This window comes from Oreochromis niloticus, linkage group LG14 (genome assembly GCF_001858045.2).
Source record: "Oreochromis niloticus isolate F11D_XX linkage group LG14, O_niloticus_UMD_NMBU, whole genome shotgun sequence".
In the NCBI taxonomy this organism is placed as follows: domain Eukaryota; kingdom Metazoa; phylum Chordata; class Actinopteri; order Cichliformes; family Cichlidae; genus Oreochromis; species Oreochromis niloticus.
The window spans coordinates 29014044-29038287 of record NC_031979.2 but is presented as its reverse complement, the minus strand read 5'-3'; the positions used below and the strand labels follow the sequence as shown (position 1 = coordinate 29038287).

At 39.9% G+C, this 24244-nt stretch overlaps 1 long non-coding RNA gene across 6 annotated transcripts in view; it reads right to left on the bottom strand.

Annotated features, from left to right (window-relative positions):
• Nucleotides 1–24244, bottom strand: part of LOC102081077 (roundabout homolog 1) — a 221376-nt gene that overhangs the window by 122271 nt on the left and 74861 nt on the right. For 3 of the 6 annotated variants that reach the window (XR_002056403.2, XR_003213826.1, XR_003213825.1), the window contains exon 3: nt 19778–19867. The exons of 2 other annotated variants lie outside the window; for them this stretch is intronic. This is a non-coding gene — a long non-coding RNA (roundabout homolog 1). Of the gene's footprint in view, nt 1–3308; nt 4307–19777; nt 19868–24244 lie in introns of those variants that run through there. One more of the 6 variants, XR_002056407.2, reaches the window with a different exon arrangement.

Here is a 24244-nt window from a genome sequence, read left to right as displayed (position 1 = left end):
CGACAGACAACTTGACAGACAAAGTGATACTTGCTAAGTAAGTCATGACAACATTATCAGCGCAGAGCAAGCAATACTCTCCGAAACTCACACCGTCTAAACTGAATCCTGGTGAGACACAGCCGTTAATTCCTGTGGTACTTAAAATACCAAGAAGTTGACACAAAGGACATTGAGAAGTATCTTCCTCAGTTTTTAAAAAAAAAAATCTAAATCCTCCGTTTCTCCTTGCAGACATCCGTATCAGTCGAGCTGCAGCCACGGCAAATTACAAACTATTGACGTCAGATGGATTTGTTAATTAATCCAATTAAGCAGTCCTTTGTGGTCATTAAAAGAAGAGCAGTCGAGGGAAAGCAGATCATCAAGAGTCACTGCCTAATTTATCTGCCCTCAAACAAACTGTTTTGAAATGTTTATCTTGTCGGTCATTAATGAGTTAGCCACAGTTCTCATGGACAGGAAGAACACACTCGCTGGCCTCCCACATTCCTCCATGTGTTTTCACTAAGCCAAAGTCTACCTAATCCCGGATCTTAGGGTGTAAAACCCAGTTTGATTCGGATTAGGATCAGATTAAAGTGTATTAGTGGAAGTTATGGAGCTACAGCTTTATGGACACCATCATCTCACGCAGGTGTGAGATTTTTCATCTCAGAAAAAAAAAGGTGACACGACAGACCCAAAGACTCAAATTTCTTAAGAAATCTGCTTTGCTTACCCAAAATCAGTTCAGAAGGCTAAATGCTCAGAAACATAATTATTTTGGGGCCATTTGAAGCAACTCCTAAACACTGTTTCACAGAACTGATAAAGAGAACTGGGTAAGGGAAAGACTGCCTTTAATGAGCATGTTTCAAGAACATGAGGTAAGAAGCCAGGAGACAGAGATATGTCTCACCTGTGGTCTCTGGCCATTAATTGGCTCTGGAACCTGCTGTGTCCTGTCATATGAAATGTTGTGATGTAGCAGGTGGAAGTGCTCCACGATTTATCAGCACTTATGGGTCAATTTGTCAAGACCTCCACAGCTTGATGCTGCCGGGGCTGGAGATGCTTACCGAGGTGGTACCACTCCCACTGTCTATGTTTTTATCAGCATGACTACACATTCACACTTAAGCACTCTATTGGGCTGGATGTAATCACTCCAAGGGTTTATAGCAGCATAGAAGCCAACTTTCAGAGGAAAGTCTGATATGTGCCTTAAAGGTAGAGCCTCCTTGTTAATATATATATCATTCTAACAACCCTTATTTCCTCAAAGTAATCCATAGCATCCTTCTGAGTGTGAGAAGCAGAGCCACCTCTTGCCCTCATCTGAATGGCACCTCTGAGGTGAGTGCTTGGAGGAGAGATAACAACCATTTAGTGTATAGCAGGAGGACAGATCATTCTGATAACAGGGCAAGACAAGACAGAAGGAGGTATCAATTTACACCCTTCACACACAGCAAAGCGGCAATAAGCAAGTCATCACAAGTCTGTCAGGGCAAAGGTCATTTTATCTCTCACTCGCTATTTCACAGATACAAGAAGTATTAAAAAATATACTCTCTCACCCTGGCTAAATCTTGAATGTGTGGAACAGGATACAAAGACATGTTACTAAATGCCACTGAGAGTTTGCTTAAAGGATCTGATATATTCCCTACTCCAGAATGAAGTTCTCAGCCGTGCAATTAGTGGCAAATGTGAATTATTTTTCCCTGGGAAGTGGCATGAAATCTAATTTTCCTGACACTTGTGTCTAAACCAGGGCTAGTCATTATAGTATTTCTTGTCCAGTCCATCTCTCCCCAGAAAACATCCCGAGACATTCACAGACGGGAGTAATTGGAAACTCTGCTCTCCGACAGGACGGGACCATTACTGGCTTAGGAGCCAGCTTAGGGCGGAGCAGATTCAGTTCTCAGCCCTCACCTCTGACCTGACTTCCTGTTTAGGTGCTACAATATTTTTTTGTAGGTTCACAAGCTCTCCCCATCACCATACAATAAACAATGGCCAAACTTGCATGAAACAAGTCAGAGGTTCAAATAACTCAATGCTGATAATGAAATCATGCAGACACACTGAATCAAAAAATGGATGAATATGGGCTGCCAGACCTTATAGGGAATGAACTGGATATTTTATTGGGGATAGGTCACTTTAAGGCTTAATAGAAGTCATTTAAGTGTGAGTATGAGTTTTGCTGACTATTACTTAGGTAATGAGGTGTGCAGTAGCAACAGTAAACCGTAGTAAAGGGTTCAAATGTCACTGCTATTTCTCTGACACAGTAGCTTCTTTACAAATATAATGTATATCGAGCATCTTCCTTTATAGAAGTTATGATAACTAGTTTTTTTTGTTTTGTTGTACAGTTCTTCGTCTACAAAATGCCCCCATTCGAAACCCTCTCCTCTTAATGTCCTAAAATGAGGTGGTAAGCATTTCTTCTCAACTCTGAAGCAACTGACCTGGAAACCCCAGCTAGCACGGTCCAGAAACTCTATAAAGAGATCCATGTGATGGGTGAGAAGAAAAAAAAAAGTGAAAGATAATGGGAGGGGGTGATGCAGGATTAGGCAACAAAGACACCTAAAACTGTTGTAGTTCTACATGAGTGGCATAAATTTGTATTACAAAACAACCGATGAAAAAAAAATAAAAGCGTAATCTCTGTAATTTGATCTGATGCAGCAGATTTTAATTTTATAAGCATAAAAATAGTGATGCACTCAGCAATAATCGTGGTCCAGGGGGAGAATCTTGACATACACAGAAACATGTTCCCCATAGGGGCATGTGCTGTCTGTATGACCGATGATAGCTGCTCTTTCCACTCATCCCATACGGCCTCAGCACTTTATGTGTGAGTTTATGTGTGCTCAGCTTTTAAAAGTTAAGACAGCCCCTTTACCCCGAATGTTGACTTTTGTGGTCAAAGAAAAATTCACCGTTATGTGGTACCTTTCTCATTTCAAAGCATGAAAGTGAAAGAAAATACATTAATAAAACAGGATCCTCTTACAAAGGGCAGACACACTATGACACACTCCCTAACAAAAGTCCAGCTCTCAAAATGTGTTTTCTTATTTCTGGTAAAGTTTGTAACTACATTAGTGCAGAAACCATTCTGCACGGAGTGCTCTTAAATCAAATACGTTTGTGTATCCACTGTCACTTAAATCATTTTAAAATGACCTTTATAAAATTAAAGATTAAACTTTAATTTAACTCTTCCCGGAATTTTTAATTTCAGCTAGTAAAACCCCAGTTAAAGGCTAGCAGATTACTTTGAATCATTACCAACGACTTACCTGAGCACACATGGAGAATTCCTAACAGAAATACAAATCCAATTAAAGTTGGAGACATCATTCAACGTCTCTCTTGTGAGAAATGTTCTCGTATAATCCAAATTATTTAAATAAAAATTGAGGCATCCGCTTCTTCATGTCAAACTGCACTCAAAATGAAAAATCTTAAAATCCACAGTTTAAAAACAAACACAGTGATTTTGGTTTGTGAGTCCCCAAACGCAAATTATAAAAGTCCAAGATCAGTCCAACACGAGCCTGATATGGCTTCTTGGTGTAGGTGAAATTGGGGAGTTGAGATGGGAAAGAATAATAGAGAAACAGTCCGAGATTTCAACACATGTTCTGTTCCAGTAGTCCAGTTCAACTGAATGATAGCATGTGTTAAATGTGTGCTAGAATCTCTCAGCGCAGAAGTGACAGAGCTCTATCCTTTCTTTGGATTCATCCCGTTGCTGCTCTCACTGATCAACCAGGCTGTGTTATTTAAATCGTTTAGTTCCTTTGTGCAAAAAAAAAAGAAGCAAAGTAATAATTCCAGCGCAAAGCAAAACTTAAGTCCAAAAGTGCGTGAAATCACGCCAGCGGTCGCCAGAGTCCACGCTAAACTGCTTGCAGTCACATTATTTCAATCCAGTTCTGAATGTGTCACTTGAGATCGGAAACTTTGCAAGTTAGTCCTATCCTCTCTCATCCACCGGATCCAGACACAAGATCACTGCAACTTTTCCATCACTTTCCCCCCCGTTTCTCCTCCGCTGCAACTCCGATCACTTGTGCGCGTCGCAGACACCGAACCTCAGGCGAGTGGGGGGGAATACGGATTCATATTCACAGGATTTCATTCAAGGAAAGCGGAATGCCTCGTCAGTTGGTATGCGCCTTTCTACCCCCTCCATAGACCCGAATCTTTCCCAGAGAGGAAATTTAACCTCTTCCCGCCTGGATCCCACCGAGCAGCGAAGTTTCACAGAGACAACTGGCAGTCTACTGTAATGTCTTTCAGTATGTCCAGTCATGAGACAAACCCTAGAAAACTAGTCTATCCGGATATGTGTTTTATTATTTCTGTGGCTCCTGACCACGAACATGCAACAGCCGATTCCAATGCTATTCCTACAGGGATTTAATATAATGTTTTCACAACTCATAGTTATTAGCCCCTGTAATGGGTTTAACATACTTTAAGGTTTTGTTTTCCCTCCGGTGGTTTCATATACCAGTAATTATGCAACTTTATAAACTACTTTAGGTATAAAATGTTGTTATTTTTAATCATTTTAAGCATTAGGCTAGAGTTGGATGAAATATCTCTTCTTTAAATATCTAATACTGTTTTTAAAACTCCCTTTGTTTTACAGTACATGTAAAACAGTAGTCCTCCAGTCCGAGCAGGTAAATGCTGAGACTGGGAGCTGAATTCATAACATGTTTTTCCAAATACCCCCAGCCTTTCCACCGTTTCAGATAAACTGTATGAATACATTTTAATATAAATCCAAAGAAAACAGCTCACAGTTATTGCGACAAAGTGCACCGTCCATGACCACAGAGTTAATTGAATTCTGACATAAGAATGTATGTTCTAGCTTATCATTTCCTTAAAACAAAAACAACAACAAAAAACCCCAACAACAACAGAATAACCTATATAAAATGTGTCGCCCCCCTTTGTTTTGTGAGATTTCTCTGCTATGGTCAAATCAGTGCAGTTTATAGATCCCAACTTCTGAGGCGCAATAGTAGGCATGACGACTTTAGACAGCGAGTAGGTGTCTAACATGTATAAATTATAACTCAGCAAGATATGTTATATACTTTATCAGAAGATCCAAAATGTGGAAAGAAAGAAAAAAGGAAAAGCAAAAAAAGAGCAACTGAAAGACACGTTTCCTCAGCTCAGCTCAGAGAGTCTGTGTCGGATCAATTGAGCATTTGTTACCACACAGCGCCCTCCAGTGAACACTATGTGAAATAATCCAACAACGGCTGCTTTGTGTCTGCTTTCGTGAAAGAAGGTGTGGCAGTATTACTACCTGGCACTGAAATATGTGCCCCAGCTTTTTTCAGACAACAAGGAAGTGTTCACATTGTGAAACCTGAGCACACTGGCTTGCTGTGATTACTGTTATAAGGCGTTCATCTTCATTAGAGGGAAGGAAACAGAGTATAACAAGCCCTAACAATCCTTTCTTTTTACCATGAAAGCATTTTGGATGGTAAAAATACAAGGACTATGAATACATAAATTAAAAATATTTCTCACATGCATGGTGCACAACATCTCTTTCTGTATTCCTAAGTTAAAAAAAAATGTTGTTAGATCTACTTTAAACCTTCACTGCTTTGATTGTTTCCTTCTCTGTGCCCCAGTTTTCACTCCTGCTGATGAACAATGCCACATGACTGACATATTAAGAGAGCAGTCTGTTTTTATTTCTCATTCATCCATGTGTGCATTACATTACACTTTTACACACTCCATTCTCACTCCGTCCTTGTGCCAGGTTTTCCTAAAAGCTTTTGCAGCCCTGGATCTGCAAAGTGGCTGTTCAGTTGATCACTACCAGTTGAATAGTAAAATTTCCTTTAGCCAGCAGCAGATGACAGTAACATAGAAGCAATTATCAGCTAAGTTCATGGTTAGCTCCATCAACACGGGAGAGTGTATGAAAGTGATGATTGCTACAAGGGGACGTGAGTATTTTAATGGTTAGATGTTGCCCAGCAAAGACTGAACTGGATTTCACATAGCAGACAGTTATCTGTGTCACAGATCACTCATAGGGCTGTCTTTTGTCTTTTTTCACATTAGCTACAAAAAAGGAGAAAAAAAACCCCTCAAGATGATACAAGAGAGGCTGAAAATTGTTCCCAACAATAAAATGCTGTTACGCTTTTATGCCATTCTTGGACTCTAATTTAACATGACCATTTAACATGTTAGGATGATTGAGGTCCTGGTCCTGGTTAAAGTCTTTTGTAATCTGTCGTCTTGTATTTTATTTTCTTCTTTCTTTACTCTTCTTCCATGGTTGTCAAAAAAAGAAAAGAAAAGAAAAGAAAAGAAAAGAAAAGAAAAGAAAAGAAAAGAGCCAGTACAAGTTATGATGGCTGAGCTCTGTAAATGGAAGTTCTTTGTCCTCACACTTCCTTCTATAACCTTGATTAGACTAGCAAAGGCAAAAAAGTGACATACTATCAAGGCTGTGATGGCAAGAGCCAAGCTGAGAGCTTTTAACACTACAGCCTAACGTTTCCCACAAAACATCTTCCAAGAATTTGTGAGGTAAAAAAGGACACAAAAACACCCGCTCCCAGACTGCAAAGTGCTCCAAATAATGTTTTAACAGTCGTTAACTAAAATTACTTTTTGATCCTGTCAACATTTTCAACTGGCAGTTACGTGGCATTGCAGTTTTGTACTTACTGTGAAAGATCTGGCTACACTTGTGGAAGCGCCTCAAAGTCTTATGTTTTCTGTGAAGTTCAGGATTGTTTGGCATCCGTTTGCACCAATGGGACTTCTGTAATCCAGATAGGCGATCAGTCGCGTGTGGACCGTTATGGTCTTTAGGGACTCCCAACATGACCAACATTGCAAACACCATCACCAGCAAACCAACAATCTGCATGGTGATGAGTCTATACAACACAGAGCCAGGGCAATGTAGATGTGCATATAAAAACACACTTTTCAAACAATCTACTGAAGTAAGGAAATTTCACAAAAACTCCTTAATTCATTCCTGCTCCAATTAGATAGAAGACACTTCTTAAAATGTAGCAAATAATAAAAATGTAATCCAAAATCTCCAAAGCAACAACCTGCAAACACTGCCGCACTTCCCACCAGTCCTTCATGCTGCTACTCTTGAGATCTGCCAAAATACATAAACCCCTGCAGTCTTGGCTACCCTCCTAAATCCAGTGACAATGTTTCGCCCCAGAGTACGATGGGATCCTAATGAGGGCAAGTCCGTGTACAATATGCGTGGTGAAATTCGCTCCCTTCTCCATCTCTTCATCCCAATGCTCAAAGGAGAGATTCACTCTCATCTTCCCAGTCTTTTCTTTCTCTGATAATTCTTTTTAATATTCAAAAGGAGTTTGTGGACATTCTGTCTTTTCTTATGATGTTTCTATGCATGCAGCAGCACAGGGGATCCTGTTGACTACATGCTGGGCGTCTTTTCAGTTCTGCTGGCCTCCTCACAAAACCTAGGCCCCCTCAGCACAGAGGTGATGGGGTGAAACACAGGCAGGCTATAGCAAGGGAGCCTACATCCCCCTTTTTTCTGACTAAGACTATTTAATGGCTTTCATTCCCATCTCGCCAGCACACCAAACAAGATCGCATAAGACAAAACCTTTCCCCCTCAAAAAGATGCTCCCTATTGAGAGGCAAACACAACACTCTTTCCCAGAAGACAGAAAAGTGATGCAGTATGGGATTTAACATTCCACAGGCTAGCGTTGTTACTCCTAAATCCATTGAGGCATAAACAGAGACAGACTTGCAATTGGAGTCACCTTGGAGCCACAGGTACAGTATGTTTGAGTTTCCTTCACAGGCATTTCGGCTGGACTGTTACCATACTTTAGTCGCCTCACATTCACCACAGCCAGCCTCTTCTCATTCATGTCCTGTCCTTGCAGAGCCATCCTTTTATTTATTCATTGTACTACTTTTCTTTTTATAACACAACAATTCAAATTTACAGTCTCCTTGAGTTGGCAGTGGACAGTACAACCCCAAGGTGTTTTCAAAAGATAAAGATGAACAACTTGAAGAAAAAGGGACTTGTTTGAATGGACTCTCATAGCATTTTCCAAGACAATCAGCAAACACCTCCAGGGAAACTTTGTCCTGCTCCTGTTTTTTGACTGTGATGCATTTTACAGTTGCACAAGTGGCCCATCACAAATCAGAGAGAATATCTGAGATGTCAGGAGAGAAATGTCCTTTGACAAGCAAGGTCGAGTCTCTCTGGGCTTTATGCTCAGATCCAGACCTGAAGCTCCATGAAATAAACGAAAGAAGACCAGAAAAAAGCCATGTCCTCTAGTCATCACAAAGCAAAAGATGAACTTAAAACAGATTCAATTAAAGATATGAAATTGGACTTCATAAAACTCATGTGCCAGTTTGCAGAAATACCCTTTTGTTTTAACAACTTTCTCTACAAAGTAAGTGTTGCATATGTGTTGGATTGAACCTGCAGAATATATCATGTTAAATAAAGATTGCTTCATCATACATGGATCCTACAATGAGAACTACTTCTTTGTCAGGGCTCTCTTGAGACAACATGATTTTTAGGAGGCATGACAGACTAAGTGGAAGGAGTGGGAGACAAGAACTGATGTGAGGTGGAAAGTAGAGGTGACTTAGGGTCCTGCGGAAGTTGTATGATATTAGAGTTACTGTGTCACTGTGGCAACAAATCATTTCTGATTGGTTGGTGAGGGGGTGATAAAGCTTCGGGAGCACCAACCACACTATAACTAGGTGTGCAATCATAAGAATTTCACCACAGTTACCGTAAAGAGAATTACTGTAGTGTTTAACCACAGACATTAACATATCAATGAAACGGGGAAGGCTCATCAATCAGTGTGGAAAAGAGTTTAGTGCACACATCTTCAGGAGTTAGACTGCCACGGTGCCGAACAATGAATCAAATTAAAAACACATCTGGCTAGTTAGTCTCAAATCAGCCATATTTAGACCCTGACACTATTCAGTGTGCAATAAGTGCAGTCATGTCATATTTCTGGAACATCCTATGACAGAAACCTCAGCAGCTGTCAGGCCATTTCATGATGCCTCTCTCCCTATGTACAATTGCTCTGGAACATCAGCTCTACAAGAGAGCCCAAGAATGTATCATTCTGGGCTCTGTCCCAGGATAAATACAGTTAACCCACTAACATGTAGCCAAGGAACAAGGCAAAAGCCAAAAAGCCTTTTAAAACTGGACATGACCAAAATGTTTTTGCTATTCTCTACTGACAGAAATATCAGAGAATCAAAAAAAGGACAGGCAAAACAAAAAAGCAAGATGCAAAGCTGCATGTAACAAAAGCTAAAGAAAAGAGTAAGAGTTTTTGTCTTCTTACTATAGAATCTTTGTTCAGACATGTAAAAATAAAGTAAGAGATCCACTAAAAGAAAATCACAGAACAAATGTGTTTCTGTTCAGGGAATGTCCTCATGCATGACACTGCTGCAAGAAATGCGAGGCCGGGGTGGGCACTGACGACAAGAAAGAAGGGGTGCTTTGCAGGATGCCACAGCGAGGTTTGGAACACAAAACAGGATGAGGCGATAAACAGGCTGTTGCTTTTCCGCTTGCCTGCGCACACTGAATCCCTCTTTCCTTGTGTCTTTTAATGGGCCTCACATTAGCATCTGTTTAGCGTCAGCCTCGACATGGCCTGTGGAGTCTGATTAAAATAACCCAGCTATCACGTAACACGCTGGCAGCGACATCAAAATACAGTCAGACATTGGAATATGTGCAGCAACAGACGTTGGGGAAGTTAACATGAATGTTCTCTACTTCTGTTGTCCGAAAAGTTTTGATTAGTCGCTTCTGTTCAGACTCTCGTCTTGTGAGACCACATTCCGTATGGAAAGACGTCAAGCGTTCAGATTACTGTGCAGCGCTCACTATGGTATCTGATTGTTTTTTTTATTCATGACTGTGCTTGCATCACGTGGAGTTAAGATTTGAACAGTACAGGCCTCTCTGGCTGGCCTTGGATGCCCTTTTTTTCCTTGAATGCAGCTTGTTCGGTGACCAAAACTTCACTCCTTCCCTCATAAAAATGCACAACGGAAGAAAGAAGCAGCATTGTGTTTCATGCTTAATTGGCTTAATTGCTTTAGAGACACAGGAGCTTTAATGACTGACAGTAGGACTCAGTAACTGAGCCAAGAGATTCTTTTGTTCTTATCACTGCTGGACCTCAGCCAATCACATGGCAGTGAGACTGAAAACAAGAGCCAGAGTGGAGCAGCAATCTGACTTTAATTTAGGTGGAAACATAAACAATCATTTCCTGGTCAGATTCATTTTATGCAAGTCACACACTGCAGCTGTCTTATACAGTATATTTAGGTTTCGACTCTTATGTCCAACTGAGTCACAGACGTAGGTACTGGCTTGCAGATATGGCAGACCTGTACAAAGAACAGGGTCGTATATAAGGAAGAGTATCGCTGCAGACAATCATATATTCAGAATGTTCTGGAGTGCTTCTATGTCAAGAGCAGTTGCTCATTTTACGCACATTCAGTTAATTTTCTTTTCATAAAAAAAATATTATCTTAGTTTTAACTGAGAAAAGCAGTAGTTCAACTAAGATGGAAGCACTGTCAGATAGGCAAAGTCAAAGTTATTCATATAGCACATTTAAAACAACAACTGTTGACCAAAGTGCTATGCATTTAAAAAATCAAAAGAGATAAAATAGAGAAAAGAAAATTTGATTATGAAATAAGACAAATAACAGTAGTAAGAAAAAAGTAAGTAGTAAGAAAAAAGCCAAAGCCACACAGTAGTCTTACCTTTGCTTATTAAGTCTGATGTCATTACCAGTTTCTGGGACCAAAAGCTCCTTTACTTCCCAGAATTCAAAGGAACTCTGAGGCACCACTTAGAGGTAAAAACAGTCCAAATTTTTTCACCTCCAAAAAGTGAGTAGCGTGGCTGCTCTCTCAGGTGTTACAATAAATTTAACAACCAGGTGTCTAAGAAAAATAGGCTTTATAAGATTTAGCCAAGCTAGAAGTTAGCAGGAAGTTAGAAAGCTAGTTTCCACCTAAAGATGATATACCATATCCCAAATGACTTATATCTAAAAAAAAAAAAAGTACAGCTCTGTTAGCAATGTTTGGAGGGGAAGTGAAGTTGTGCTAAGTGGGATATAAGGATGTCCTTGCTACAGAAGATAATATAAACACATTAGCACAGAAAAGGTTGGGAGAGGGGATAGATTGTTCTTGACAGAAGTTCATATTGAGGGTTCCCGCTGGGCAGAGATAAATACCATTATATGGCAGGAAAAAGATGCCGAAAATAGATCCGATTTTATCCAAGAGAAAATCTGAGATGATCCCTTCCACTACAAGGTTTGTCATTAATATGTTGCTATGTGGTTTGGATTACTTGCTGTGACAAACTCCTGATCCTATACTCAATATTCACACTGACGTCTTAGTTTGCCTGACTGGGGATTAAGGCTTCAGCGGGAAATCTACAGCATAGGTTCGTCGTAACCATAAAGCTCTCTGAAACCCTGTAACATAACCTGATGTGCAGCTCCCTGGAAATGTAACTGCACGACCACAAAGTAATTAACACAAGCATAAGTACTGGCAATGACATCAGCCACTTACATCTGTTACATTGTTGGCTCTACAAAGATGGACCGCTGAAGTCTAAGACATTCTAATATTTGGTGTCCAGAATCCATGAGCTGTAGTGTGCATTGTTTTTAAAACTTAGTTTAAAGACATGCTGCACATACAAACAAATAGTGCTTATAAAACGCTGGAGGGGCACAGAACGACTGCTGATTATTTTTTTTTTGGGGGGGGGGGGCTTGTTTTTATTAAATAAAACAACACACAAAGCATTACCACATGTTAAAAACATGACAGCCTTAATCACTCAGACACTGGAAACAGGGTTGATCTGTCACTTTACAAGTACATCTTCTAACAGTTTTGAGAGTACACTATTGTGAAACTACTCCAAGTTAGAAAAAAAATCATCTGAAGATACTACAATACTACCAGCTCTCTGTGGTAGTATTAAATGCCTTAAATGCTACTGTGCTACAGCACAGTAGCATTTAAGGCTAAATGCTAACACACTCAAAGCGATCATCCTGACCTGAGTTTGGTAAGTGTAAAGGACAATTTTAATTATTGTAGTTTAGAACCGCGGTCCCCAACCTTTTTTGCACCACGGACCGGTTTATGTCCGACAATATTTTTATGGACTGGCCTTTAAGGTGTCGCAGATAAATACAACAAAATAAAACGAGTACCGGTACTAAAAATAAATAAATAAAATGTATTCATAACACACGGGAAAAGACACAGGGAAACACCCCCCCCCCCCGTAAACCATAAATTTCACACCTGAACCTCAACACTCGCGGCCTAGTACCAAACGACTCACGGACCGGTCCATGGCCCGGGGGTTGGGGACCGCTGATTTAGAATATTAGAATGCAAATATTTCTAACTAATAATTAACATAATGCATAATGCTTGTTGTGATGGTATTAATTCTACAGATATGTTTTCTAATTTACTGATAACGGCCCAAGGTATCTGCAATTTTGTATCTGCAAAACCTTGACAAGCGATCCAGTTGTAGTTTAGTGTTTTCACTAAGCTACATTGTGGTGGTAGGTAAGAAGTCAGACAAAACTAAAGCTCTCAAGGTAAACCCTCCCTTCAATAATCCACACAAACCTAAAGTGGCACAAAGTTGAAAATTAATGGGGCATTAATATTTTTCCTGTGAGGTAGTTCTTATAGTAACTTTCCAAGTGTATTTAGAATATCATTCTTCAGTAGTTGCGGTTACAGTGGATGCTTTGAGCCAACATCAGCGATTGATCTCCAAAGACCCCGAGCAAGGAAAAATGCAAAGACACTGCTCATGCTAAAAGCATTCACATCCCTCAAATAAAAAGCCTATTCTTTCTTTTTCTTTCCCTGGTGCGATCAGCTGCCAAAACAAACTGGTGTTGTGATGAATGCAATAAATATGATCGATGGGATATCTGGGTGCTGCTGACCTCACACCACGCGCCAGAGTGGAGGGAGCAGGTGCTGCTCAGATTTACAGCCCACCTCCCCACCTCCTCGTGATATTCCCCTCTCTCACACACACAGACAGTGAGCCCTTCTGAGACACAGTCACACTGTTGAGTTTCCACAGCCCCCCTACAGCTCACGCCGACTCTCAGAGAAACAGGCTTATTATTGTCTCTGGCTGTACTTCATGTCCAACATGACTATGCATGAATCATATCACCACTAATAAAACCAGCAATGATTTTACAGATCATCAACCAGTCAGTCCGGCTGACAGTTATTACAGTAATTTCTACTGGGAGGAGCACATGGGGTTGTCGGCGAGGTCGAAGAACTCCTTATGTGTTGGCTCGTAAAGACAGCTAATTGATCTGAGGGCAAAGGCAACTCTGGAAGTGAACATATAAAGTTCAGAGTTTTGCCAGGAATAATAAACACCAGTGCTTTGGATGGGTCATTACAAACAATAAATCTGGGATTTACAAGAGGCATGCAACAGGTCCAAAAGAGCCACTGATGAGTCACAAGATTAAAACCAATGGCGAAATTCCTTTGGTCCCCCTTGTGCTGCTTATGCATCAGGGTTTTTATACTTTGGTGGTTGTTTTGATAGTTTGGGAATCCTAGATGTAGTTATGGGACACTTAGACACTTTAGTACACTTTAGTAAATGGATCAGGACTTTATTGAACTGTAGCTTAAGTGAAAAAATTACCCTTGCTCTTAGATCCTGATCAATCCTGCCTTTGTGCCGGGCTGATTGAGGAAGGTAATTAATGTGCATTTGTGCATAAATAAATAACTAAACTCAAACGCTCTCTCCCTTTCAAAAAGCTTGTGAATGGATTGTTGTGCTATCTAATGCTTCAAGTACATAATGAACTAACAACACACTACCTTCAGCTCCAGTTAATGTTTTGTCAAACTCAGATTAATGATGAGTCTAGTTTGACCAGTCTTACTTTGTCTTTAACAGTCTTTAACAGAGGTCACATTGCAGAACAAAGTGAACAAGATGAAACTAATCATATCATATCGTGGCTCCTGGTTCTGTTGTGGTGCTCTTTGGGATTTTTATGAACCACTGTTGGTGCTGGAAAGACAAAGACATGATTCAAAGATTTGAAGGAGCATCAAAATTCTGACTTTGGATTTGCAAACAAAACATTTCTATTCACCTTTTTTTTTTTTTTTTTAACACAAATGAGTTTCACTTGGAACAAGAAATTGAGTGTAGTGTTTAGTACCTCTGCTCTCAAGTCAATGTTTTGATTGTAAATCCACAGAATTTCATCACATAATGACACAGAACTAACTCCACATATCTGTACCAAATGTTGCTGTGCTGAACAGATTAAATTCTGATTTTGCAAAAAGCCATTCTGCTCACAGCTGCCTCTTTTGTAAAGGAAAATTGTTTGGGGACTTGTGTGCACAACACTGTTACTGCATTGTTGTACCAGAATTATAGTACCCTCTCTGTGTGTTGAGCAAAGAGATCCAAACAGGTCAATAAAATGAGGTAAAGATTTCTTCCTGAAATTATTTTATTGGCAGGATCCTCACTCTGACATGTGGCAGGTTTGCCTTTCTGAGCTTTCACTTCCTCATGCCAGTGTGTGAATTGCACTGTAATGTACAGGAGTAAATGTGAAAGTGTTTATTTGAGGTCACTGTTATGGAAACTTTGTGAACCACCAACGTATGTATGGCTGGACAGACCAAACCAGTTCGACCTCTCCCATTTAGGAGTGGAAAAAATTTGACCCATTTAGACTCTAAAAAAGCCCCAAAACATTTATTATCCTTTCATTTGGAAACAAAGCATATTTGACGGGACAAGAGCAGAAGATTATTAGCACTTAGCAAAACACCATCCAATTTTCTTCCCAATTATCATGAGGACACTAGAAACGTGAATCTGAATATTCTAATTTAATTCTCACCTCATAGTCTTTGTGTTTTGACCCCTTTGCACTCATGCTAACTCCCATCTCCAATCTTACCGCCACTCCAGTGCCTCTTGACCACATTACTACACTTGCTATCCTGACAAGAATGGCTAATAGACCTATTTTTTTGGGCAGGGCTAAGCTAAGCTGTGCAGATCAGGGAGATGAAAAGAGATTGGATGGGGAACAAAAAAACCTCCAGCAGCAGAGAGACTATGGGGAAGCTGTATATAGGGCATTAGTGCTTGGTTATAACTAATTATATCTCAAGTGAATCGCTCCTCCAGGCGTGGCAAGGGATCTCTCTCTATTGTTGCACTGTTATGAAATGAGTGCTGTTGCCATACTGGGGATAATGTGTGCAGCAAGCTGAATGTGTACAATTCTCTTTGCTTCCTGTATCATGATTATCAGGGCACTACATCTGATGAACATAAATGAGTGTCATGGAAATGTGACACGATGATGCTGTGGGGACTCTTGGGTAATATATGTGAAGGTGATGGTGTCAAGGAAATTGGTTTTCAGGGTGGGGACTCAAGGCCAGCGCAAGAGCCCAGTAATGAAAAGAAAGGATGAATAGGGAATAGAGTTCTCCATCTCTATCATGATAACGCTGTCTGTGCCATGTATCCAGGCACAGTCCACTTCAGCGCCACATCAATAAGGTGAAAACAAGCGCCAGCTAGGGATCAAGATCATAAAGACATCGAGTAAGCATTAACTCCATCCACTCCAGTTAAATAGAGGTATTATTTCTTTTTGCAGAGGTTAAATTGCTTTTTGTACAGTTTGGTGGTAGCAGCTGATTTTAAAATTCCTCTTCCGCTAAATTTGCTTGGTTGTGCAGTCTGATAGATCATGGTTTAAAATGATTTTATTATTAGTTTATGAACCAAAATCAATACTTGGTAAAACTGAGTGTAAATGACTAGATATTCAGATTTTATTTAGTTAAATATGCTGGATTTGAACATACAATAACTAGTGCAACATTAGCATGAATGTAAAAACAAAAACCTTCTCCCTCCAAAAAATTAAATTTGTGTTTGCTTTTATCGTCATGGTAAAATAAAAATGTGTCATGTGACAAAATGACACCTGATAGAACTGTGTCACACGATTTATGCTTTTACTACAACAGTATAGGCAAGAAGCTAGGTTCAGCTCAGTGTTGTCTATATTCTTTTGAGAATGCCAGCATGGTTCAACATGAATAGGGTACACACTAAATGTTTTTCTACATTCATGCTGCACTTGGTATATGCACCAGTCTAGTGGATGTTTCAGGTAGAATACTGTTTATTCTTAGGTAGACATCAGGCGACTGCTGTTTGACAAATACAGTATTTTAGAGTGTGAGACATCATCACAAATGACTCGACTACAGTATATACTACAGTGTGACAACCAGTGCTTATTGCTTAAATACAATTTAGAGATAGAAGTATGTGTATGAGTAAGTCAGTAGAAGTGACTGTAAAGACAAAAAGGAGACTTCAGCAAAGCATCAGCCTGGAGATAGTGTGAACAAGTAATGAATATCTTACATGGTGTATATACAGTCATCATCTTTATCACTCGCAGTACACCTTTTTTCATTTCACTACAGAAATGTGGACTAACAGCCTGCATTGTACTATGTGAACGCCCTGATGGATAATTTCTATTTGATCACATCTTCAGCAATATTAACCTTGATGCCTCCGCAGCTCTCCGATAGACACCGCTTTGTTCTCACATCACCTGTCTGCACATCCATCAGTGCAGTGAATGGTTTCTTGGAGACATTGAGGGGTGACTGCTTTGAGAGAAGATAAAATGCTGCATTTTGACATGCCTGGACCCCTCTATTCTGAAGCCAATCAGTGATGACAGCGTGGCAACCTTCAGTTCCCTCTCTTCCTCCCTATTTCTATTTCCATAACCTTACAAATAGAGCAGCTCTCTGAAGTTGCCGTCCTTTGTGATCTGTGACAAACGCAATGGTAGCTGTCAGCGGAGAGGGAGGATATGAGTGCTGATGTGCTCTCTGAAGTAATGCTCAGCCTTTCATGTTGAGGCAGAAGAACCAAAGACCTGTCTCCTCTGTGTGTGTATGCCTGCCAAGCACTGGCTAGCAAAGTGTAAGTGCAGGAGTTTTAGCGTGCCTCTCTAATCCACTGCTTTCACACAGGTCAGTCTCATTTATTATGAATGTGAAGTTCTGTGCAAAGCTCTTTGATATCGGGAAACAATTTAGAGCTGGCTGAGAGTCAATATCATAAGGGACCAATAAAAAATATTTTTAATGTGTTACAAACTTCAGGTCAGCTTGTGTTTCCTTATAAAATTCACAGTAGGCTGTATTAGTCCCGGGTGACCATAATATAAAACATTACTGAGCCAGTGCCTGGAAATGTGGCCCTTGTTTTTTTAGCTTCAGCTAAACTAAAGAAGGTCAGGTTAAAGTAATGATGATATTGGTAGTTATTTCAGACATGTTCCAAAAGGACATGGATGACAAGGACATCGGATCCTTGAATCTCATGTATAGAGTGTGATTAGTTAATCAGTGAAACTTACACAGAAATCAATAAACTCTGTTTCTGGATGAAGGTCACAGAGATCGAATGACAAATACTCATAATTAAACAAACCCAGGCACCTAAAAGGTTCTTCACCTTAACAATTAATGGTGCAGTCTTTTTTTTTTAACTCTTTTTCTTTTCTTTTTTTTAGCTCAAACTGGCAGATGTCAAGATTATCCTCACGTTTCATCCAGAGAGTCACGCTCCTTGTAAATGGAGTCTTTGGCAGCAGCCCACTTTGTTCTATCAGGGGCAGAATGAGGTATTAGGGCACATTAGTCTCATTTCCAATTCACTGACTGGGCCAGATCGATTTCCTTCATTTTCATGCACAGATGGGATTAAATGGCCAGATTAAAGATGAACTCTTGGCACTGTCCAAAAGGTAGATTTATCATTCTAAAGATGAACACAAATGAAGTGAAGCAGACACAACATGATTTTCCTCTTTAAACCTGCATTCAAAGTCTTCAAGGCCTGTTAGCTAGGTCATTAGCTGCCATTTTCTAGGAGATTTCTGTAATGTCTCAGACCTTTTCCCTTGGCATTACTGATGAAGGCCACACCATGGTGCTTCTGATGATTATGTTATAGTTTTGCTGGTTATATTTTAGAAGTCCAAGTATAAAAAACAAGCTACCAGGCTACAACACATTGTGATAGACCGCATAAAGGTTTTGGCAGTCAACTTGGATTTCCTTTTTCTTCATAATATTTCCTGAAGATGTGTGAGGTCCGGTAAATCACCTAGTGAGGTAGGCCTCCTTGCTACAACAACACAGGGGGAACACTATTCACCCTCACTCTGGGAAAAGAGCCCAAACTCAACCAAAACACATGCATCATCAGTAATTTTCTCCAGACTTGCTTCCTTTTTGAGTTTGTGTGTATGTGTGTCTGTTAGTCTCTTGGGCTTGGAAGCCGTTTCTGGCTTCTCATTTCCCTACAGAGCATTCATTTATTGAAGACACCCAACTACAAATGCTATTCAGTTTTGTGCCTCATTTTCCCACAATTCTCCTCTTTCAGAAGTGTCTTCCACTGAAACACATATGGAACATGGTGTCTAAACTAAGTGCTTATTTATTCTGTGAAAAGACTTTCTGATTGAAAAATATAAACAACTGGCTGTTCCGAAAGCATTCTGAAATCCTTTTGACTGCCAATCTTAGTAAGGGATTAGGTACAGTATAATTGGACGGTGTGCCTTGCTGTGACAGTCAGCTCACTTTTTCTGATTTTAAATTGAATTCCAAGTCTAATTATAACCTGTTTTGCAGAAGAGAGGCCCAATGTTTGCTTGTTCATTGCAGATCAATAAAAAAAGAAGATGAAAATTGAACTATGAAAATTCTCTCGAAAAGTGAACTTTGAAAATATTTCGATTTTTTACATCCCCCAAGAAAGTTATGTTTTTGGTACCACTGACATGCATGTCATTCTGTCTGTCAACATGATAAATATCATGTTCCTTTGGACTTCTGACCTCTTCTTTAAAGTAAAATAAGGTCAAACATTCACAAAATGTAATTTATCTTTAAAATTCTACTTAAAATTCTGCCTTTGTTTGTGTTGGCAACATTTATGGAATGATACTGATATACGGGGGTTCTAAATACCACACTTTAGTTTGCATCCAAATATCATATCACATTTGACCTCTGATCTATAACCTTGATTATTTATGTTCAGTTATTTACAAATCAATGCCTCCTATCCATTAAGATCCTCTTGCATGTTTATGTAATCAAAGTAAACATCTGTCATGCACTATTAACCTTAAAAAACATTTAAAACAAACAAACAAAAAATAAAAATGAATATGTACAGCATATAAACATCAGTACTGCCCAGAGAGTGAGGTGCCTTGGTTGAGGTGGAGTTTTCGTTTTGTTCGTTCTAAAGTTTACTGCTGGACACAAGGCCTGTCTTACTTTACTAGAAGTTTGCACAGAGGACTCAGTGGCTTCAAAACTGATTGGCAAAAATTTAAGGTGAGCACTGAGACATATTCCCACTAAAAACAGCCCAAAGTAGTGTTGTGTAACCAGTAAACACAGAACATTTGTGAGTGGACTTTTAAGTTAAAAGCAGCAGCAGTACCTGTGTAGCCCAAAGAGTTGTCATCCTCATGCTCAGTGGTAGGAGCTGGTGTTGCCCCTTCGCTGGCACCATCTTGAGCGACTCCCGTCTCTGTCAACAATAACACCAAAGGGACTGAGAAACTAGATGCATTCTGCCCACTTTCCACACCCACGGTCCAGACCTCCAGCCCTCTGCCTCCCTGACACAGGCAGACAGTAAATATGCTCAGAAGTGCCAGGCTCCATCCCTGTAAATGCTGTCTCTTGCAGAGGATTCCAAACGCCCACATCACGCAAACATCAAATAATCCCAACACTTGTTTAAATTCCTTTTTATGTGGCTAAAACAAAGCAACCGAAAACTTTTGAAGTTTCAATCAGCCGGGTGAGAACAGATCCATCAGAATGATCGGTTGATGCAATCTTCAGCTCTTCTTTGGGCTCAGCAGGAGGCTGTTCTGCTACCCTGTGTTGGGATTGAATGTGAGCATGTGGGTGTACAACAGAGTCATCCCTACAATATCAATAGCCATAAGTGGCTGCACCCCTATAGGAGCACATGGGCTGGACAGAGGAGGGAGGGCCAGGGCACACTCTGCATGACTGACAACATCACTCTGTATGCACACACATACACCGTGCACGCAGTCCTGATGCAAATACAATGATGCACCATTAATCGCTAATCAGTTCTTTTTGATTTGTGCCCGTCTTTGTGCCTGTCTCTCTTTTGGATTGACAGATTGAGTATGTGTGACAGACTGCATGAGGGCGGGACAGCACGGGGAAGAGAGTAAAAAGAAAGGCCAACGGGGCCCTGGTGTATCTGGCTTATCGAGGAGCCGGGAGGCCCGCTGTGCCCTTATGATGACTCTGTGTGAAATAAATCAGACTCAGCCATGCCCATTCTTTTTGTGTACCACTGACAGGGGGTTAATGTGGGCTGGGCAGTTGAGGTGGGGGGTGTGGGGGTAAACTGAATCTTAATCACCCAACCCCTTTAGCTAAGTGAGTGGCAGTCTGTCGGAAGTATCTGTTTCCTCAATGAGATCTGGCATCACTTCAGATAAATAGCAGACGGGCAGACGGAATTGTTCATTGGAGAGTACTTTAAGCCATTAGAGTGAGAAGAAGAAGGTGACCTACAATTTCGTCTGCCACTCCCACCATTAGAAAATTGACAGTCCAAATTTATGCAAACTTTTCATACACAGCAATGACCTGAAATCACATTTAACAACAGCACTGGACACATTAATGATGGTAACCACAAAGAAGACATTCAAAATGCAGTGATTACGCACCCCTGCTGTGCTCGCAGTGATGCAATTAGCGTGACAGTAAAAGGGCTTCATGCTGGCCCGAACGTATTATCTGGCACTTTTCTGCCCGTGTGTTTGTCTAAGCAACAGGATCCGACCGACAACACAACAGGAGAGCAGAGCCACTGAGTCACACGTTAATAACCATGTAGGTTACTCAGTATCGTGCATGCGAATGAAGTGTGATGACACATGTAACGAATGAGATGAAAATGTGCATGGCATGAAGGAACACAGACATCAACAGCAGGTCTGATGCACTGTCTGACAATTATAGCGTGACACCGGCAGTCAGAGATTGTTTTTAATTTGTTCACAACAGACAGATTAAACACAAACATCTGCTACTGAGAAAAAAACTGTAGCTTGACACTGGCAGCAATTATAGCTTGAAAGCAAGCACCAAAATATAAATGTGTGTTTTTGCAAAAAAATAACAGAAAAAATTAGTACACATACTACCACAATCAGGCATGTATAAACTAAATCAAATACACCGACTTAAAGGCTTGTTTCTCATTCTAGTGGAAAAGGACGAAATTAAAAAAAACAAAAAACAAATGTTGTTAAGCTTATAAACTGAGTCCAAAAGTCCATTAATAGCAAATAACACCAAGTCTATTGTGAAAAGTATTTTCAGCTTTAATTGAACATCTTCCTTAAGCACAAGGAAAAATATCAATCTGCCAATTTTAAATAAAATAAAATTATTAATTTTAAATAAATATTAAATTTTAAATAAAATAATATAAAACAATATCCTGAATTTGTTTACTTTTTGAATGATTAAGACTTACTAGTTCATTTCAGAGCTTTCAACATCATCTTACAGTTTTTAATCAGCAGATGATCTTGTTGTGAAAATGGCCTTTACCATCTATTTCTGCTGGTGAAAACAGTTTGATATGACTGACAACCTTTGAGTTAAGATAATTGTGTCAAAGACATATCAGCAGAAGCATGTTATTATAAAAAAAAAATATAGCATAAGATCAGATAGTCTTAGACTTTGTGTTTCTCCATCTCCACTGGCTTCGAGTCTTATCTGCAGTATTTGCCCTTTACATCTTTATGCTGTATTTCCTGGGTGGTCCACAAGTGGAGGTCCTATTAGAGACCACTTCAGAGTTCATTAACAGGTGGTGTACACAGATCCCCTTGGGGCATCAAGACAGAGATCCAGACCCACAGTCTGGATCTCCCTTTCCTTTTAGCCCAAACGCAGCACACAACATCAGATCCCCTGCTAACTAATTAACATGGTCCATGTGGAGTGAACTAACTACTTATTTAAAGATACAAAAACATACATTCTGTCTTTTAAACCACTCCCTTGTTACTCATGGGCCCCTGGTTATAAGCCCTGGCCTCGGAGTCAAACAGAACAGCATGTTGCTTTTTCTCCACCACAGCTGTTTCTTCATGTCCACAGGTTAGGAACTGTTAGTATCTTGGCAACAGTGTGAAGTCAATCAGCACTTCAGCCACTGTCCAGTCTGACTTATGCAGTTATTGCTAAGTGACAAACGCTGGGAGCTTGTAATAAATGTGAATGAAGAAGCTGAGGAGACGTGCTGTTGTCTCATTGTTATCTTGTCACTGGCACCCTGGCAGTCTGCAAAAGTGATGGATGAGCTTAAAATGATTCGTTTGGGGAGTCTGACTGTGGAGCTTGTTAAGAGGACTGACTGATTATTTGCTGTAGGACAAGTTCCTTCACACAGGCTCATCAGAGAAGCAGCATATTTCTGTAAGAGACCTCAAGCCATTTCACTTATTAAATTGGTTTCTTTGAGAATGTTCTCAACTAACATCTGTTTACTTTTTTTGTCTGATGACAGAGGGGAAAAAGTATGAACAGCCAACAAGAATGCTAATTATGAAGCACAGTCAACAAGATTTCCACTGCTTTCATTTGTAGCAGTCATTCTCAAAGCTGCAAATTTAAATGAAATCTTTGCTCCTGATAGTCAAACACATAACACCATCTTCAAACTTCTTTTGTCATTTAGCTGAATTCAATGGCCTTCACTATAACAAAACGGTAAAGAAAGAAAAGTACAAAAAGCTCCTTCAAAAGAGCCCTTTTCAACAGAATATACTCTGTCTGCTTCATCTGTTTCTACAGCACCATTACGCTCATTTCCATTTTGATTACTCTTTCTTTGTTTTCTGCATGACTAATGGAGTTTTAATTAGGCCTTGAGATAATACATACGTACGCATTAAGGACAGAAAGCTGGAGAGAAGTACAAAGTCAAAGTGGAGAGGCAGTTTTTTCATGTAGAGATGAATACCTTACAGTGCGAAGAAGAAGGGTAGAGGGTGACCTTAAAGAATAAAAAAAAAAAATCAACTTGTGCCAGACAGTGGATGAACTGAATGGCCACACAATCCCAAGTATCTAGTAAATAAGTATTTCTTTTGAACTGCGAATCACGGAAATCTGTTCTAGAAGAGTCTGAGAATAAAACCATGATCGTGGAAATGAGCATATTAGGACCTGTTTAAATGAGAAGTTTGGCTTTAATTTAAAAAATGCGTAGTTTCTTTCCCCTTGAAGATCAGAGAAGATCAATACTACTCACATTATCTTATAGTTGGGGCCAGCAGACTTAGTTTAGTACAAACACTAAGAAAATCTGCCTACTGCTGCTCACAGTGTTTTTCCTTAGTCCACACTCATGGCAAATAAATAATCCAACACAATTGCCAAATAAAATCCAATTACATTTCAGTTTTTGTACAGATTAAACAACTGATATAATATAATATATATAATATACTCATTTGCATCTAGAGATGCTGGTAGGCAGCTTTTATAGCTTTAACACAAAGCCAAGCTAGGCATCACCCACCATTAATCTAAGCTAGCCAGCTGTAGCTACATAGCATATAAGCCACATTTCACATTTTATTTTCAAAACTGGCAAACTATTGTTCAAAGACAAGATTAAAACGGTGCATTCACAGCATAAAATACCATGTCACAAATCATTAAGTCATGCAGCAGCTGTCGTGAGAAAGTGGAGCAAATGGCTCACACTCACACATGCACACTTCAGCTGTGCAGAAAGGCTGGCTCTTAACGTTCATGTATGAAACCTTACCCCTGCAAACACGGTAAAGTACATTAATAGCTAGCTGATAATACCTTTAGCTCC